The following is a 17,095-nucleotide window of genomic DNA, read 5'->3' on the forward strand; positions in this document are numbered from 1 at the left end:
GGGTCTATGGAGGGTGATCCTATAGGGGACAGGGGGATTTATGGGGCGGCCCTATGGGGTACGGGGGGGGGATATAGGGGAGGGGGGGGGTCTATGGGGGGTGATCCTATAGGGGAGAGGGGGATTTATGGGGCGGCCCTATGGGGGTATGGGGGGGATATAGGGGAGGGGGTCTATAGGGCAGCCCTGCTATAGGGGAGGGGGATCTATGGGGTGACCCTATAGGGTTACGGGGGGGAATATAGGGGAGGGGGTCTATGGGGCAGCCCTGCTATAGGGGAGGGGGATCTATGGGGTGACCCTATAGGGGTACGGGGGAGAATATAGGGGGGGGGGGGTCTATGGAGGGTGATCCTATAGGGGAGAGGGGGATTTATGGGGCGGCCCTATAGGGGTATGGGGGGGAATACAGGGGAGGGGGTCTATGGGGCAGCCCTGCTATAGGGGAGGGGGATTTATGGGGTGACCCTATAAGGGTATTGGGGGTGATCCTATTGGGGATTTATGGGGTGGCCCTATAGGGGTAAGGGGGGTGATCCTATAGGGGAGAGGGGGATTTATGGGGTGGCCCTATAGGGGTATGGGGGGGAATATAGTGGAAGGGGGATCTATGGGGCGGCCATTTAGGGGAAATGGGGCTGTTTGGGGGGAGGGTTGGCCCTATAGGGGTATGGGGGGTGCTATAGGGGATCTATGGGGCGGCCCTATAGGGGCATGGGGGGATGCTGTAAGGGAGGGGGTGTGTGGGGCAGCCCTATAGGGGGATGGAGGGGGTGCTATAGGGGAGAGGAGTCTATGGGATGGCCCTATAGGGCTATGGGGGGGACGATATATGGGAGGGGTGATCTATGGGGCGGCCATGTAGGGGAAATGAGGTTGGGGGGGGTGATCCTACAAGGAAGGGGGAGCATGTGGGGTGGCCCTATAGGGGAAAGGGGGGGGGAAACCTGTAGGGGATGGGCGGCCTATGGGGTGGCCCAGTATGAGAAATGGGGCTGTGAGGGGGGGTACCCTATAGGGGAAATGGGACATATGTGGGGTGGCCCTATAGGGAGGGAGAACCTATGGGGGGACCCTATAGCAGAGGAAGAATCTATGGGGCGGCCCTATAGGGGAGGTGGAGTCTATGGGGCGGCCCTAAGGGAGAAGTGGGGCAGCGAGAGGACCGATCCTATAGCAGAAGGGGAGCCCATGGGGTGACGCCATAGGGTCTGTGGGGCGGCCCTATAGGGGCGGGGGGAACCTATGGGGTCTTCGGGGCGTTGCGGGAGGGGGCGTGGCTTAAGCGTTCCATATAAGGAAGTGGGCGTGGCCTGGGAACGGATTCCCAGGCATGCGGTGGGCGTGGCTTGGAATGGCGGCAGGTGCGCCACTAACGTGGCTTAAGGTGGCTCCATATATGGGGGTGGGCGTGGCTTAGCGCTCCGTATAAGGGAAATGGGCGTGGCCACGTGCATCCCAGGTGGGAAAGTGGGCGTGGCTTCGCATCGTGTCTATAATGGCGGTGGGCGTGGTCTCTGGCCAGGTGTGGGCGTGGCCTCCGGGTGGGCGTGGCTTCGGGCCCAGGTGGCGCCGCGCGGGGCGGAGCGCTCACAGCCGCCATGGGGAGGGCGCGGGGAGGAGGGGGAGGAGGAAGAGGAGGAGGAGGAGGAGGAGCCCCCCCGGGGCCACCGAGCGGCCGCGGACCCCCCCCGGGGCTACGGCTGCTGATGGCGGCCGCGATGGTGGTCGGGGCGATGCCCGGAGGTGAGGGGGGGGCGGCGGTGGGGGAGGGGAGGGGTGATGGAGGGGGGGAGAGATGGGGGTGGGGGGGAGAAATTGGGTATGGGGGGGATTTGGGGGGAGAAATGGGGTCTGGGGGGGTCGTAGGGGGGATTTGAGGGGAGAAAAGAGGTCTGGGGGGGTCGTGGAGGGGATTTGGGGGGAGAAATGGGGTCTGGGGGGGTCGTGGGGGGGATTTGGGGGGAGAAATGGGGTCTGGGGGGCTCGTGGGGGGGATTTATAGGGGGAGAAATGGGTCTGGGGGGGGTTGTAGGGGGGATTTATGGGGGGATATGGGGATATGTGTGAAATCTGGGGGGGATTTGAGGGGAGAAATGGGGTCTGGGGGGGTCGTGGGGAGGATTTGGGGGGAGAAATGGGGTCGTGGGGGGGTTTTGGGGAGAGAAATGGGGTCTGGGAGGGTCGTGGGGGGGGAGAAGTGGGGTCTGGAGGGGTTGTGGGGCGGATTTGGGGGGAGAAATGGGGTCTGGGGGGGTCGTGGAGGGGATTTGGGGGGAGAAATGGGGTCTAGGGGGGGCCTTGGGGGGGATTTGGGGGGAGAAATGGGGTCTGGGGGGGTCGTGGGGGGGATTTTGGGGGAGAAATGGGGTCTGGGGGGGCCATGGGGGGGATTTGGGGGGAGAAATGGGGTCTGGGGGGGTGGTGGTGGGGATTTGGGGGGAGAAATGGGGTCTGGGGGGGTCGTGGGGGGGATTTGGGGGGAGAAATGGGGTCTGGGGGGGGTCGTGGGGGGGATTTGGGGGGAGAAATGGGGTCTGGGGGGGTCGTGGGGGGGATTTGGGGGGAGAAATGGGGTCTGGGGGGGTCGTGGGGGGGATTTGGGGGGAGAAATGGGGTCTGGGGGGGTCGTGTGGGGGATTTTGGGGGAGAAATGGGGTCTGGGGGGGCCGTGGGGGGGATTTGGGGGGAGAAATGGGGTTTGGGGGGGTCGTGGGGGGGATTTGGGGGGAGAAATGGGGTCTGGGGGGGTCGTGGGGGGGATTTGGGGGGAGAAATGGGGTCTGGGGGGGGTCGTAGGGGGGATTTATGGGGGGAGAAATGGGGTATGGGGGGGTCGTGGGGGGGATTTATAGGGGGATATGGGGATATGTGTGAAATCTGGGGGGGATTTGGGGGGAGAAATGGGTCTGGGGGGGTCGTAGGGGGGAAAAGTGGGGTCTGGAGGGGTGGTAGGGCGGATTTGGGGGGAGAAATGGGGTCTGGGGGGGTCGTAGGGGGATATGGGGGGTTTATGTGGGGGTCTGGGGGGAGACTTGGGGGGAGAAATGGGGCCTGGGGGGGTTGGGGGGGTTTTATGAGGGGATATGGGGGCTTACGGGGGGGTCTGGGAGGGGATATGAGGGTTTATGTGGGGGGATGTGGGGTTTTGGGGGGGGGTTATGGGGCAGATATGGGGCTGTGAGGTTTGTGGGGGGGGTTATGGGGTGATGGGGGGGAACTGTGAGGAGGAATGGGGGGAATTGGGGAATTGGGGAGGGGTGGGGGGGTCGTGAGGGGAAATGAGGGGTGTGGGACCCATAGGGGGTGAAGTGGGGGGGAGGTGGGGGTTTGGGGGGGGGTTGAGGGTGGGAAAACCCACCCAAAGACCCCAAAATGACCCCAAAACTGCCCCCTGGAGCCCAAATTCTTCATGAGAACCCCCCCAAAAACCACAAATCCCCCAAAATGACCCCAAAAATGATCCCAAACCACCCCTGTGGCCCAAATTCTTCATGAGAACCCCCCAAAAAACTCCAAATCCCCCCAAATGACCCCAAAAATGACCCCAAAACCACCCCTGGAGACCAAAGTATTCATGAGAACCCCCCAAAAACCCCAAATCCCCCAAAATGACCCCAAAAATGACACCAAACCGCCCCCTGCAGCCCGAATTCTTCATGACAACCCCCAAAAAACACCAAATACCCCAAAATGACCCCAAAAATGACACCAAACCACCCCTAGAGACCAAAGTATTCATGAGATCCCCCCAAAAACCCCAAATACCCCAAAAATGATCCCAAATCGCCCCCTGCAGCCCAAATTCTTCATGAGAACCCCCTGAAAAACCCCAAATCCCCTAAAATGACCCCAAAAATGACCCCAAACCACCCCTGGAGCCCAAAGGTCTCATGAGAACTTCCTGAAAAACCCCAAATCCCCCCTCAAGACCCCCAAAATGACCCCAAAACCACCCCTGGAGCCCACAGTTCTCATGAGAACCCCCCCAAAATGACCCCAAAAATGACCCCAAATCGACCCCTGGAGACCAAAGTATTCGTGAGATCCCCCCCAAAGACCCCAAATCCCCCAAAATGACCCCAAAAATGATCCCAAATCGCCCCTTGGAGCCCAAATTCTTCATGAGAACCCCCTGAAAAACCCCAAATCCCCCAAAATGACCCCAAAAATGACCCCAAACTGCCCCCTGGAGCCCAAAGTTCTAATGAGATCCCCCCAAAAACCCCAAATACCCCAAAAATGATCCCAAATCACCCCCTGGAGCCCAAATTCTTCATGAGAACCCCCTGAAAAACCCCAAATCCCCCAAAATGACCCCAAAAATGACCCCAAACCACCCCTGGAGACCGCAGTTCTCATGAGAACCCCCCAAAAAACCCAAATGCCCCCAAATCCCCCAAATTGATCCCAAAAATGACCCCAAAACTACCGCTGGAGCCCAAATTCTTCATGAGAACCCCCTGAAAAACCCCAAATCCCCCCAAATGATCCCAAAAATGATCCCAAATCGCCCCCTGCAGCCCAAATTCTTCATGAGAACCCCCCAAAAAACCCCAAATCCCCCCAAATGACCCCAAAAATGACCCCAAACCACCCCTGGAGCCCAAAGGTCTCATGAGAACCCCCCAAAAACCCCAAATACCCCCAAAATGATCCCAAATCACCCCCTGGAGCCCAAATTCTTCATGAGAACCCCCTGAAAAACCCAAATCCCCCCAAATGACCCCCAAAATGACCCCAAAACCACCCCTGGAGCCCGAAGTTCTCATGAGAACTTCCTGAAAAACCCTAAATCCCCCAAAATGACCCCAAAAATGACCCCAAAACCACCCCTGGAGACCAAATTCTTCATGAGAACCCCCTGAAAAACCCCAAATCCCCCAAAATGACCCCCAAAATGACCCCAAAGGACCCCAAACTGCCCCCTGCGGCCCGAATTCTTCATGAGAAACCCCCCCAAAGACCCCAAATCCCCCAAAATGACCCTAAAAATGACCCCAAACCACCCCTGGAGCCCGAAGTTCTCATGAGAACTTCCTGAAAAACCCCAAATCTCCCCTCAAGACCCCCAAAATGACCCCAAAACCACCCCTGGAGCCCGCAGTTCTCATGAGAACCCCCCCAAAATGACCCCAAATCCCCCAAAATGACCCCAAAAATGACCCCAAATCGACCCCTGGAGACCAAAGTATTCGTGAGATCCCCCCCAAAGACCCCAAATCCCCCAAAATGACCCCAAAAATGACCCCAAATCGCCCCTTGGAGCCCAAATTCTTCATGAGGACCCCCCCAAAAACCCCAAATCCCCCAAAATGACCCCAAAAATGACCCCAAATCGACCCCTGGAGACCAAAGTATTCGTGAGATCCCCCCCAAAGACCCCAAATCCCCCAAAATGACCCCCAAAATGACCCCAAATCGCCCCTTGGAGCCCAAATTCTTCATGAGAACCCCCCCCCAAAGACCCCAAATCCCCCAAAATGACCCCAAAAATGACCCCAAACTTTTGTTTTGGGGGGGGGGTTATGGGGATAATGGGATAATAGGGGGATATGGGGATAATTGGGGGGGATATGGGGGAAATGGAGGGTTAATGGGGGTGGATATGGGGGAAATGGGGGATATGGGGATATTGGGGGGGATTATGGGGGAATATGGGGGATAATAGGGGGGATATGGGGATAATGGGGGGGGATATGGGGATATTGGGGGGGATATGGGGATAATGGGGGGGGATATGGGGATATTGGGGGGGATTATGGGGGAATATGGGGGATAATGGGGGGGATATGGGGATAATTGAGGGTTAATGGGGGAGGATATGGGGGAATATGGGGGATAATGGGGGGGATATGGGGGAAATGGGGGGGATATGGGGATATTGGGGGGGATTATGGGGATAATTGGGGGGGATATGGGGATAATGGTGGATATGAAGGGGGATTATGGGGATAATGGGATAATAGGGGAGATAAGGGGATAATGGGGGGCATATGGGGATAATTGGGAGTTTTGGGGGGGATATTGGGGGGGATATGGGGGATAATAGGGGGGATATGGGGATAATTGAGGGTTAATGGGGGTGGATATGGGGGAAATGAGGGGGATATGGGGATACTGGGGGGGATTATGGGGGTATTGGGATAATGGGGAGGATATGGGTTAGGGTTAGGATATGGGATAGCAGTGGGATCTGGGGGGATGGGGGGGATGTGGGGCTCACAGGGATATGGGGGGGATTTGGGGGTTAGGGGGGATATGGGGGGGATTTGGGGGTGATAGGGGGGGATAGCAGTGGGATATGGGGGGATAAGGGGGGATGTGGGGCTCGCAGGTGGATAATAGGGGGGATATGGGGGGGATTTGGGGGTGATAGGGGGGATAGCAGTGGGATATGGGGAGATGGGGGGGATGTGGAGGGATAATAGGGGGATATGGGGGGGATTTTGGGGTGATGGGGGGGATAACAGTGGGATATGGGGGGATAAGGGGGGATGTGGGGCTCGCAGGGGGATATGGGGGGGATATGGGGGTGATAGGGGGGATAGCAGTGGGATATGGGGGGATAAGGGGGGGATTTGGGGGTTGGGGGGATATGGGGGGGATATGGGGGTGATAGGGGGGATAGCAGTGGGATATGGGAGGATAGGGGGGATGTGGGGCTCGCAGGGGGATATGGGGGGATATGGGGGTGATAGGGGGGGATAGCAGTGGGATATGGGGGTTGGGGGGGATGTGGGGCTCGCAGGTGGATAATAGGGGGGATATGGGGGGGATTTGGGGGTGATAGGGGGGATAGCAGTGGGATATGGGGGGATGGGGGGGATGTGGGGCTCGCAGGGGGATAAAAGGGGGGATATGGGGGGGATTTGGGGGTGATAGGGGGGGATAGCAGTGGGATATGGGGGGATAAGGGGGGATGTGGAGCTCGCAGGGGGATAATAGGGGGGATATGGGGGGGATATGGGGGTGATAGGGGGGATAGCAGTGGGATATGGGGGGATGGGGGGGATGTGGAGGGATAATAGGGGGATATGGGGGGGATTTTGGGGTGATGGGGGGGATAGCAGTAGGATATGGGGGGATAAGGGGGGATGTGGGGCTCGCAGGGGGATAATAGGGGGGTGATGGGGGTGATAGGGGGGATAGCAGTGGGATATGGGGGGATGGGGGGGATGTGGGGCTCGCAGGGGGATAATAGGGGGGATATGGGGGGGGATATGGGGGTGATGGGTGTGATAGCAGTGGAATATGGGAGGATAGGGGGGATGTGGGGCTCGCAGGGGGATATGGGGGGGGATATGGGGGTGATAGGGGGGATAGCAGTGGGATATGGGGGGATGGGTGCGATGTGGGGCTCACAGGGGGATATGGGGGGATATGGGGGTGATAGGGGGGGATAGCAGTGGGATATGGGGGGATAAGGGGGGATGTGGGGCTCGCAGGGGGATAATAGGGGGGTTATGGGGGGGATTTTGGGGTGATAGGGGGGATAGCAGTGGGATATGGGGGGGATAAGGGGGGATGTGGGGCTCGCAGGGGGATATGGGGGGGATATGGGGGGGATTTGGGGGTGATAGGGGGGATAGCAGTGGGATATGGGGGGATGGGGGGGATGTGGGGCTCGCAGGGGGATAATAGGGGGGATATGGGGGTGATGGGGGGGATTTGGGGGGGATAGGGGGGATAGCAGTGGGATATGGGGGGGATAAGGGGGGATGTGGGGCTCGCCGGGGGATAATAGGGGGGTTATGGGGGGGATTTTGGGGTGATAGGGGGGATAACAGTGGGATATGGGGGGATAGGGGGGGATGTGGGGCTCGCAGGTGGATATGGGGGTAAAGGTGGTAATATGGGGGTAATGGGGGGGATATGGTGGTAATGGGGGGGATAATGGGGTTAAGGGGGGGTTAAGAGGGGGCACAGCACCCCCCCAACCCCCCCCATCAGCCACGTCCCCACTGCATCCCCGGATGCGTCCGCCCCACATCCCCATTCCTCAGGACGGGTTTTTCCTGCTCTGGGATGGCAGCGGGGTGGGAGGAGCCCAGGTCAAACATCCCCCCCCCAAAAAAAAGAAATAATGGGTCCCCGTGGGTCCATAAATCGCACCGAAGGGATCGGGGGGCTCCAAATATCCTCAGAATGGCCCCAAATGGCCTCAAAATGACCCAAATATGTCCCAAATTGCCCCAAATGTCACAAAAATGGCACCGTGCGTCCTCAAAGTGACACCAAGTATCCCCAAAATTGCCATAATTGCCCCCAAAATGGCCCCATTTGTCCTCAAAATGACCCCAAATATCCCGAAAATTGCCATAATTACCCCAAAAATGGCCCCAAAAATGACCCCAAATGTCCCCAAAATGACCCCCAAACCCCCATAGACCCCAAATGTCCCCAGAATTGTCCCCAAAATGGCCCTAAAATCCCTCAAATGTCCCCAAAATGCCTCCAAAATATCCCCAAATATCCCTCAAAACCCCAAAATTGCCCTAAATTATCCTAGAAACCCCCCAAATGACCCCAAAATATTCATCAAATCCCTCAAATTCCCCAAAGACCCCAAAAATGTCCTGAAAAATGTCCCCAAAATGAACCCAAATGCCTCCAAAGTGGCCCCAAAACGGCCCAAAACGCCCCCAAAATGGCCCCAAAATAACCCCAAATGTCCCCCAGAATTGTCCCCAAAATGGCCCTAAAATCCCTCAAATATACCCAAAATGACCCCAAAATATGCCTCAAATTCCCCAAAGACCCCCAAAATGACCCCAAAATGATCCCAAATGTCCCAAAATGGCCCCAAAATGGCCCTAAAATCCCTCAAATACCCCAAAAATGACCCCAAAATATCCCTCAAGTTCCCCAAAGACCCCAAAAATGTCCCCCAAAATGACCCCAAATGTCCCAAAATGACCCCAAAATATCCCTCAAATCCCTCAAATTCCACCCAAATGGCCCCAAGATGACCCCAAAATATCACTCAAATTCCCCTAAGACCCCAAAAATGACCCCAAAATGTTTCCAAATGCCTCCAAATGGCCCCAAAATCCCCCCAAAATGACCCCAAAATGGCCCTAAATCCCTCAGATTCCCCAAAAATGACCCCAAAATGACCCAAAATGACCCAAAATGAACCCAAAATGGCCCCAAAATCCCTCAAATACCCCAAAAATGACCCCAAAAATGACCCCAAAATGACCCTAAAATCCCTCAAATACCCCAAAAATGACCCCAAAGTGACCCCAAAATGCCCCAAATCCCCCCAAAATGACCCCAAATTGGCCCCAAAATATCCCTCAAATTCCCCTAAGACCCCAAAAATGACCCCAAAATGTTTCCAAATGCCTCCAAATGGCCCCAAAATCCCCCCAAAATGACCCCAAAATGGCCCTAAATCCCTCAGATTCCCCAAAAATGACCCCAAAATGACCCAAAATGACCCAAAATGAACCCAAAATGGCCCCAAAATCCCTCAAATACCCCAAAAATGACCCCAAAAATGACCCCAAAATGACCCTAAAATCCCTCAAATACCCCAAAAATGACCCCAAAGTGACCCCAAAATGCTCCAAATCCCCCCAAAATGACCCCAAATTGGCCCCAAAATATCCCTCAAATTCCCCTAAGACCCCAAAAATGACCCCAAAATGTTTCCAAACGTCTCCAAATGGCCCCAAAATCCCCCCAAAATGACCCCAAAATGGCCCTAAATCCCTCAGATTCCCCCCAAAATGACCCCAAAATGGCCCCAAAATGCCCCAAAATGAACCCCAAATGGCCCCCAAATCCCTAAAATTCCCCAAAGACCCCAAAAATGACCCCAAAATGACCCTAAAATCCCTCAAATACCCCAAAAATGACCCCAAAATGACCCCAAAATGACCCCAAATCCCCCCAAAATGACCCCAAATTGGCCCCAAAATATCCCTCAAGATCCCCCAATACCCCCAAAGTGACCCCAAAACGACCCCAAAATGGCCCCAAATTGACCCAAGTGACCCCAAAATGTCCCCTCAATCCCTCAAGATCCCCCAATACCCCCAAAATGTCCCCAAAAATGACCCCAAAATGGCCCCAAAATATCCCTCAAATTCCCTTAAGACCCCAAAAATGACCCCAAAATGTTTCCAAATGCCTCCAAATGGCCCCAAAATCCCCCCAAAATGACCCCAAAATGGCCCTAAATCCCTCAGATTCCCCAAAAATGACCCCAAAATGACCCTAAAATCCCTCAAATACCCCAAAAATGACCCCAAAATGGCCCCAAAATGGCCCAAAATTCCTCCAAAATGACCCCAAATTGGCCCCAAAATATCCCTCAAAATCCCCTAAGACCCCAAAAATGACCCCAAAATGACCCAAAATGACCCAAAATGAACCCCAAATGGCCCCAAAATCCTTCAAATACCCCAAAGACCCCAAAAATGACCCCAAAATGACCCTAAAATCCCTCAAATACCCCAAAAATGACCCCAAAATGGCCCCAAAATGCCCCAAAATTCCTCCAAAATGACCCCAAATTGGCCCCAAAATATCCCTCAAAATCCCCTAAGACCCCAAAAATGACCCCAAAATGTTTCCAAACGTCTCCAAATGGCCCCAAAATCCCCCCAAAATGACCCCAAAATGGCCCTAAATCCCTCAGATTCCCCAAAAATGACCCCAAAATGACCCAAAATGACCCAAAATGAACCCAAAATGGCCCCAAAATCCTTCAAATACCCCAAAGACCCCAAAAATGACCCCAAAATGACCCTAAAATCCCTCAAATACCCCAAAAATGACCCCAAAATGGCCCAAAATGCCCCAAAATTCCTCCAAAATGACCCCAAATTGGCCCCAAAATATCCCTCAAGATCCCCCAATACCCCCAAAGTGACCCCAAAACGACCCCAAAATGGCCCCAAATTGACCCAAGTGACCCCAAAATGTCCCCTCAATCCCTCAAGATCCCCCAATACCCCCAAAATGTCCCCAAAAATGACCCCAAAATGGCCCCAAAATATCCCTCAAATTCCCTTAAGACCCCAAAAATGACCCCAAAATGTTTCCAAATGCCTCCAAATGGCCCCAAAATCCCCCCAAAATGACCCCAAAATGTCCCTAAATCCCTCCGATTCCCCAAAAATGACCCCAAAATGGCCCCAAAATGCCCCAAAATGAACCCAAAATGGCCCCAAAATCCCTCAAATACTCCAAAGACCCCAAAAATGACCCCAAAATGACCCTAAAATCCCTCAAATACCCCAAAAATGACCCCAAAATGACCCCAAAATGACCCCAAATCCCCCCCAAAATGACCCCAAAATGGCCCCAAAATATCCCTCAAAATCCCCTAAGACCCCAAAAATGACCCCAAAATGTTTCCAAATGCCTCCAAATGGCCCCAAAATCCCCCCAAAATGACCCCAAAATGGCCCTAAATCCCTCAGATTCCCCAAAAATGACCCCAAAATGACCCAAAATGACCCAAAATGAACCCAAAATGGCCCCAAAATCCTTCAAATACCCCAAAGACCCCAAAAATGACCCCAAAATGACCCTAAAATCCCTCAAATACCCCAAAAATGACCCCAAAATGACCCCAAAATGCCCCAAAATTCCTCCAAAATGACCCCAAATTGGCCCCAAAATATCCCTCAAAATCCCCTAAGACCCCAAAAATGACCCCAAAATGTTTCCAAATGCCTCCAAATGGCCCCAAAATCCCCCCAAAATGACCCTAAATCCCTCAGATTCCCCAAAAATGCCCCCAAAATGGCCCCAAAATGCCCCAAAATGAACCCCAAATGGCCCTAAAATCCCTCAAATTCCCCAAAGACCCCAAAAATGACCCCAAAATGACCCTAAAATCCCTCAAATACCCCAAAAATGACCCCAAAATGACCCCAAAATGACCCCAAATCCCCCCAAAATGACCCCAAATTGGCCCCAAAATATCCCTCAAGATCCCCCAATACCCCCAAAGTGACCCCAAAACGACCCCAAAATGGCCCCAAATTGACCCAAGTGACCCCAAAATGTCCCCTCAATCCCTCAAGATCCCCCAATACCCCCAAAATGTCCCCAAAAATGACCCCAAAATGGCCCCAAAATATCCCTCAAATTCCCTTAAGACCCCAAAAATGGCCCCAAAATGTTTCCAAATGCCTCCAAATGGCCCCAAAATCCCCCCAAAATGACCCCAAAATGGCCCTAAATCCCTCAGATTCCCCAAAAATGACCCAAAAATGCCCCAAAATGAACCCAAAATGGCCCTAAAATCCCTCAAATACTCCAAAGACCCCAAAAATGACCCCAAAATGACCCTAAAATCCCTCAAATACCCCAAAAATGACCCCAAAGTGACCCCAAAATGACCCCAAATCCCCCCCAAAATGACCCCAAAATGGCCCCAAAATATCCCTCAAATTCCCCAAAGACCCCAAAAATGACCCCAAAATGTTTCCAAATGCCTCCAAATGGCCCCAAAATCCCCCCAAAATGACCCCAAAATGTCCCTAAATCCCTCCGATTCCCCAAAAATGACCCCAAAATGGCCCCAAAATGCCCCAAAATGAACCCCAAATGGCCCTAAAATCCCTCAAATTCCCCAAAGACCCCAAAAATGACCCCAAAATGACCCTAAAATCCCTCAAATACCCCCAAAATGACCCCAAAATGCCCCAAATCCCCCCAAAATGACCCCAAATTGGCCCCAAAATATCCCTCAAAATCCCCTAAGACCCCAAAAATGACCCCAAAATGTTTCCAAATGTCTCCAAATGGCCCCAAAATCCCCCCAAAAATGACCCCAAAATGGCCCTAAATCCCTCAGATTCCCCAAAAATGACCCCAAAATGGCCCCAAAATGCCCCAAAATGAACCCCAAATGGCCCTAAAATCCCTCAAATTCCCCAAAGACCCCAAAAATGACCCCAAAATGACCCTAAAATCCCTCAAATACCCCCAAAATGACCCCAAAATGCCCCAAATCCCCCCAAAATGACCCCAAATTGGCCCCAAAATATCCCTCAAAATCCCCCAATACCCCCAAAGTGACCCCAAAACGACCCCAAAATGGCCCCAAATTGACCCAAGTGACCCCAAATGGCCCTAAAATCCCCCCCACCCCATAACGTTGTCCCCCTTTTTCCCCTACAGCCCCATGGGGGACCATGGCTGAGACAGGTGAGGGAAGGGGGATTTGGGGTCCCTATTTGGGGTCTTTGGGGTCACGGGGAGGATTTGGGGTCCCATATGGGGTTTCTGGGCGGGGGTTGGGGGTCTGTGATGCCCTTGTGGGGATTTGGGGTCCCTATTTGGGGTCTTTGGGGTCACCGGGAGGATTTGGGGTCCCCTATGGGTTTTCTGGGGGGGTTTGGGGGTCTCTGATGCCCTGAAGAGGATTTGGGGTCCCTATTTGGGGTCTTGGGGAGGATTTGGGGTCCCCTATGGGTTTTCTAGGGGGATTTGGGGTTTCTGATGCCCTTGTGGGGATTTGGGGTCCCTATTTGGGGTCTTGGGGAAGTTTTGGGGTCCCCTATGGATTTTCTAGGGGGATTTGGGGTCTGTGATGCCCTGAGTGGGATTTGGGGTCCCTATTTGGGGTCTTGGGGAGGATTTGGGGTCCCCTATGGGATTTTCTAGGGGGATTTGGGGTCTGTGATGCCCTGAGAGGGATTTGGGGTCCCTATTTGGGGTCTTTGGGGTCACGGGGAGGATTTGGGGTCCCCTATGGGGTTTCTGGGGGGGGGTTGGGGGTCTGTGATGCCCTTGTGGGGATTTGGGGTCCCTATTTGGGGTCTTGGGGAGGATTTGGGGTCCCCTATGGGGTTTCTGGGGGGGTTGGGGGTCTTGGATGCCCTGAGGGGGATTTGGGGTCCCTATTTGGGGTCTTTGGGGTCACCGGGAGGATTTGGGGTCCCATATGGGGTTTCTTGGGGGAGGTTGGGGGTCTTTGATGCCCTTGTGGGGATTTGGGGTCCCTATTTGGGGTCCTGGGGAAGTTTTGGGGTCCCCTATGGATTTTCTAGGGGGATTTGGGGTCTGTGATGCCCCTGTGGGGATTTGTGGTCCCTATTTGGGGTCTTGGGGAGGTTTTGGGGTCCCCCATTGGTTTCCTGGGGGGGTTTGGGGGTCTCTGATGCCCTGTGGGGGATTTGGGGTCCCTATTTGGGGTCTTGGGGAAGTTTTGGGGTCCCCTATGGATTTTCTAGGGGGATTTGGGGTCTGTGATGCCCTGAGTGGGATTTGTGGTCCCTATTTGGGGTCTTTGGTGTCATGGGGAGGATTTGGGGTCCCCTATGGGGTTTCTGGGGGGGGGTTGGGGGTCTGTGATGCCCTTGTGGGGATTTGGGGTCCCTATTTGGGGTCTTGGGGAGGTTTTGGGGTCCCCAATGGGTTTTCTGGGGGGGTTTGGGGTCTCTGATGCCCTTATGGGAATTTGGGGTCCCTATTCGTGGTCTTTGGGGTCACGGGGAGGATTTGGGGTCCCATATGGGTTTCCTGGGGAGGTTGGGGGTCTCTGATGCCCTTGTGGGGATTTGGGGTCCCTATTTGGGGTCCTGGGGAGGTTTTGGGGTCCCCTATGGATTTTCTAGGGGGATTTGGGGTCTGTGATGCCCTGAGGGGGATTTGGGGTCTTTGGGGTCACGGGGAGGTTTTGGGTCCCCTATGGGGTTTCTGGGGGGGGTTGGGTATCTCTGATGCCCTGAAGAGGATTTGGGGTCCCTATTTGGGGTCCTGGGGAGGTTTTGGGGTCCCCTATGGGTTTCCTGGGGGGATTTGGGGTCTTGGATGCCCTGAGGGGGATTTGGGGTCCCTATTTGGGGTCTTTGGGGTCACCGGGAGGATTTGGGGTCCCATATGGGGTTTCTTGGGGGAGGTTGGGGGTCTTTGATGCCCTTGTGGGGATTTGGGGTCCCTATTTGGGGTCTTGGGGAAGTTTTGGGGTCCCCTATGGGATTTTCTAGGGGGATTTGGGGTCTGTGATGCCCTTGTGGGGATTTGGGGTCCCTATTTGGGGTCCTGGGGAAGTTTTGGGGTCCCGTATGGATTTTCTAGGGGGATTTGGGGTCTGTGATGCCCTGAGGGGGATTTGGGGTCCCTATTTGGGGTTCTGGGGAAGTTTTGGGGTCCCCTATGGGTTTCCTGGGGGGAATTTTGTGGTCTCTGATGCCCTTGTGGGGATTTGGGGTCCCTATTTGGGGTCTTTGGGGTCTTGGGGAGGTTTTGGGGTCCCCAATGGGTTTTCTGGGGGGATTTGGGGGTTTGTGATGCCCTTGTGGGGATTTAGGGTCCCTATTTGGGGTCTTTGGGGTCACGGGGAGGTTTTGGGGTCCCCTATGGGTTTCCTGGGGGGAAATTGGGGGTCTCTGATGCCCTGAGGGGGATCTGGGGTCCCTATTTGGGGTCTTTGGGGTCATGGGGAGGATTTGGGGTCCCCTATGGGTCTCTATGGGATCCATGGGGTTCTATGGGATCTCTATGGGGTCTTTATGGGTCTCTATAGGGTCTCTATGGGGTCCCTATGGGGTCTGTATGGGGTCTAAAGAGTCCCTATGGGGTCCCTATGGGGTCTCTATGGGATCTCTATGGGTCTCTGTGTGTCTCTATGGGTCCCTATAGGTCTCTATTGGTCTCTATGGGGTCTCTATGGGGTCTCAGTGGGGTCCCTATGGGTTTCTATGGGTCTCTATGGGTCCCTATGGGGTCCCTATGGGTCTCTATGGGTCCCTATGGGGTCCCTATGGGTCTCTATGGGTCCCTATGGGTCCCTATGGGTCTCTATGGGTCTCTATGGGGTCCCTATGGGTCTCTATGGGTTTCTATGGGTCCCTATGGGTCCCTATGGGTCTCTATGGGGTCCCTATGGGGTCCCTATGGGTCTCTATGGGTCTCTATGGGTCTCTATGGGTCCCTATGGGTCCCTATGGGGTTTCTATGGCTTCTGCATTCTCCCTGTCTCCCAATGGATCTCTGTGCACCCCTATATTTCCCCCCCCCCCCCCCACATCCGACCCCCCCCATTTTTTTTTGCCCCCCCCCCCCATTTCCATGCAGGACCCCATTGACCACCCACACTATGGGAGGGTCTCCAACCCCCCCCCATTATTTTTGCCCCCCCTCCCCCCCCCCCCATTGACCACCCACATTATGGGAGGGTCTCCAACCCCCCCCTATTTTTCCTTGCCCCCCCCCCAGTTCCCTGCAGGACCCCATTGACCACCCACATCGTGGGGGGGTCTCCAACCCCCCCCTTGACTTCACCCCCCCCATCAGCCCCCATTTCCATGCAGGACCCCACTGACCACCCACACTATGGGAGGGTCTCCAACCCCCCCCCATTATTTTTGCCCCCCCCCCGCATTGACCACCCACACTATGGGAGGGTCTCCAACCCCCCCCCATTCTTTCCTTGCCCCCCCCCCAGTTCCCTGCAGGACCCCTCTGAGCACCCACATCGTGGGGGGGGGCTCCACCCCCCCCTTTGACTTCCCTCCCCCACCCCCCCCATTTCCATGCAGGACCCCATTGACCACCCACACTATGGGAGGGTCTCCAACCCCCCCCCATTTTTTCCTTGCCCCCCCCCAAATTGTGGGGGGCTCCATCCCCCCCCCCCATTTCCATGCAGGACCCCATTGACCACCCACACTATGGGAGGGTCTCCAACCCCCCCCCATTTTTTCTTGCCCCCCCCCCCCAGTTCCATGCAGGACCCCTCTGAGCACCGACATCGTGGGGGGGGGCTCCAACCCCCCCCTTGACTTCACCCCCCCCTCTCCCCCCCCCATTTCCATGCAGGACCCCATTGACCACCCACACTATGGGAGGGTCCACAACCCCCCCCCTATTTTTCCTTGCCCCCCCCCCCCCCCCAGTGAGCACCCACCCTATGGGAGGGTCTCCAACCCCCCCCTATTTTTCCTTGCCCCCCCCCCAGTTCCCTGCGGGACCCCATTGACCACCCACACTATGGGAGGGTCCACAACCCCCCCATTATTTTTGCCCCCCCCCCATTTCCATGCAGGACCCCATTGACCACCCACATTATGGGAGGGTCTCCAACCCCCCCCCATTATTTTTGCCCCCCCCCCCCTCAGTG

The sequence above is a fragment of the Phasianus colchicus genome, chromosome 40 (assembly GCF_987193195.1).
Source record: "Phasianus colchicus chromosome 40, bPhaCol1.hap1.1, whole genome shotgun sequence".
NCBI lineage: Eukaryota > Metazoa > Chordata > Aves > Galliformes > Phasianidae > Phasianus > Phasianus colchicus.